Genomic DNA, 3352 nt, shown 5'->3' with positions numbered 1-3352 from the left:
GAGAGAGAGACAGACACAGAGAGAGAGAGACAGAGAGAGAGAGAGAGAGAGAGAGAGAGAGAGAGAGAGAGAGAGAGAGAGAGAGAGAGAGAGAGAGAGAGAGGAGTGGAAGGGAGCCAAGGAACCAGCCAGTGATGGATATGACATGCCTACACCCTATGGGACACATAACCAGGGCCTTGCTTCCCTCTAGATTATAATATGGGGTTCCCAAAATATGGTGTGCCATAGTCGCCTCTGTGAAAAATGTATTTCATCGGGACTAGGGAGCCGGCTCAGTTTGTAAAGGAACTTGCCCTGCTATCCTGATGACCTTCAGCCCCAGAACATATGTAAAGGTGATAGGAGGGACTGGAGAGATGGCTCAGCAGTGAAGAACACTGCTCTTTCTGAGGACTCATGTTCAGTTTCCGGCTCCCACAGGGCAGCTCAAGGTCCAAGGAACCTGATGTTGTTTTCTGAACTCCTCAGACACCAAGAGTGCATGTGTTGCGTGGATATATACATACAGGCAAAACACCCATACATATAATTTTTTAAAATTACAGAGCTTTCCTGTGACTACACAGAGAGAGACACACACATGCCATTCTGGACACAAACATATAAACATCACATACACACACATTCACACAATAAGTTTTAAAAATATTTAAAAGACTATATGTTCTCTAAATCTTCTCACACTGGGGGTTAGAGAATGAACTTGGAGTTTTACGAGATTCACAGCGTTATTCACTGGATGCTGGGCTTCATACCACCCAGTCTCTGGGATCTACACTTTGTTCATCTGTGAAATGCTCTTCGTGGGGTCGTGAACTAATTGATACAGTCAAATCAGTCATCCAAATTACCCAGCAGAGCAGCAGCTCCTAGCCAGAGAGGAACAGGACATGTGGTTCCATTTTCCCCAACTATAGCAAATAGCTGAAATCAGAAACTTATAAAGAATGGGGAAAGGGTTTCTGTGGATTTCAGTCCTTGATCAATTTATCTTTGTTCAGTTTCCTGGTCTCATATTGGACTGGCTGTGGCTGCCTGCAATTCAGCTCTAAGGGAAATGATGCCTGTTCTTCACAAAAACTGGGAAAAAATTTTCTCCATGGCTTTCAATGAGTGTACACTTAAGAAAGAGGAAGCCAGATTCACCAGCCTTCATCCAATATCCTCTTGAACATCATAGCACTGTGGGCCCCCTCCTCCAGGAAAATTCTGCATTGATGATTCAGGAGAGTGACCTTCATGGTAATACACCTTTTTTTGGAAAACACTTCTTTCCCATTGACTTTAGTGATGTCCATCTATCAGGTTGTGTTCAAATCTGCCCACATAAAAATTATTACTCATTCATTCATTCATTCATTCTTTCATTCATGTGTGTGTGTGTGTGTTTATGTAATCATGAGCACCACAACATATGTGTAGAGATCAGAGGAAAATTTAGGGGAATGTCAGTTTTCCCCTTCTACTGTGTGGGTCCCAAGACTCAGCTCTTCAGGCTTGACTGACAAGTACCTTTACCAGCTGAGCCATCTCACTAGCCCCAGGTCTGTGAATTTTGGGGAAGTCACTTTGAGTGCCTGCAACGTCCTGACCATTGAGTGAACTGCCCTACTGTGCCTTTTCTTGTTCTGTTAAGTCTATGCTGCTGAAGACCCTCAGTTCGGCTTTACTTCTCCAAACTAAATTGAACATCTCTAGCATGAGGGATGGTCTGTGTGCCATGTGGTCTGGCAATGATTTCAGTGAGTGTGGCTATCTCCGTCAAGTATGTGTGGGGTCGTGAATGCTGGCCATTTTCAGCAGCTTTTGACAAAGCCTCAGAGATTGCATTTTGTTTTGGTTTTGCAGTGCTCTCAGTTCGCATTCATCTTCCACAGCGCAATTAGATAAGAACTGTCAGAACTGCTCTTTAAAACATAGAATTTTATTCTTTAAAAGAGAAACTGGTCAAATGTGGTGGCACACACCTTCAATCTCAGTTACCCAGGAGACAGATGGATCTTTGTGAACTTAAGGCCAGACTGACCCACAGTGAGTCCTGGGACAGCAGGGCTACATAATTAGAGGTCTGGAATGTCCCTCAATTTGAGCTTGTCTGATGTTATCCAATTCTTAGGCTAGTATTATGGGCTATGAGGACAACATGCCAAGAAGCACCATCGTCACCACATCTGATCAGGTAGTAGATAGCATGCACAGGGTTTCTGGGGAACATTTTGCCTTGTTGCCTAGGCTGGTCTTAAACTTCTGAGCCTGAGTCTTCCCACCTCGGCCTCACAAGTAGCTGGGGCTGCGCTGCTGGTACGCACTGCTGCCATCATCCAGCTACATGGTTACTGGTGATGTTAATCTTGACTGCTTGGCTTCTCTTGGCTCAGGTGTTGACTGCCAGGTTCTCCACTATAGTCTCAATTTCCCTTCCCATATCCTATTCTTTGGAAGCAAGTTACAAATTCAGCTTGCATTCTAGGAGAGGATTAAATTCCATCTCCTGGAATAGACTTATTAACACATATTTAGTATTCTTTACATCTCTTACCCCCAAACCTTTACTTTTGTCAGCATGGACTCCTGTGTACTTATTTGTATTTTTGTTATTTCATAGTTTAAATGGTTCCAGCTTTAGCTGCTAGGGACTCTTGCAAAATGCCCCCTTGACATTCTCTCATGTTATTTTAGGAATTCTCATGTTTCCTCAGCTGTTGGCACTGTGTTCTAGACTCCTCATAGCTTATTGAGACTGCTATCATCTGTCTACCAGCATAACTACACACTTACTATATATGCTACGTATTAAATAACTCACTCATACCTAGGCTTTCAATAAATGTAATACTATGTTTATTTATTAAAGATTTATTTAACCCCACTGGCTGCTCCGAAAAGCCATCTTTGCATTGTTCCCGGGTCGTACTCTGTGCTCACTGCAGCCATCTTTGCTGCCCACCACCTCCTCCAATGCGGACTCCAGCAGCTTTCTCGCCAGAGTCATCAAACTCAACTACTTGCAGCATCGGACCACCAGCGTGCCCAAGTCAGACGCGGCAGTGGACACCAGCTCTGAGATCACCACCAAGGACTTAAAGGAGAAGGAAGTTGTGGAGGAGGCAAAAAATGGAAGAGATGCACCTGCCAATGGGAATGCTCAAAATGAGGAAAAATGGGGCGCAGGAGGCTGACAACGAGGTAGATGAAGAAGAGGAAGAAGGTGGGGAGGAAGAGGAGGAAGGTGACAGTGAGAAAGGGTGGAGATGAAGATAAGGATGCTGAGGCTCCTATGGACAAGCGGGTAGCTGAGGATGATGATGCTGACACCAAGGAGCAGAAGATGAGGAGGACTAGACAGCAA

At 44.5% G+C, this 3352-nt stretch overlaps 1 pseudogene across 1 annotated transcript; it reads left to right on the top strand.

Moving 5' to 3' along the window:
• The first annotated feature begins 1702 nt into the window (after nucleotides 1-1702).
• Nucleotides 1703-3296, top strand: LOC308427464 (annotated as a pseudogene). The gene is made up of 3 exons: nucleotides 1703-1768; nucleotides 2120-2182; nucleotides 2934-3296. The product of its transcript is annotated as an uncharacterized misc_RNA (transcript).
• Nucleotides 3297-3352: the final 56 nt, after the last annotated feature.

This window comes from Micromys minutus (assembly GCF_963924665.1).
Source record: "Micromys minutus genome assembly, chromosome: 11".
Lineage (NCBI taxonomy): Eukaryota > Metazoa > Chordata > Mammalia > Rodentia > Muridae > Micromys > Micromys minutus.
This window is presented reverse-complemented; position numbering and strand designations above follow the sequence as displayed.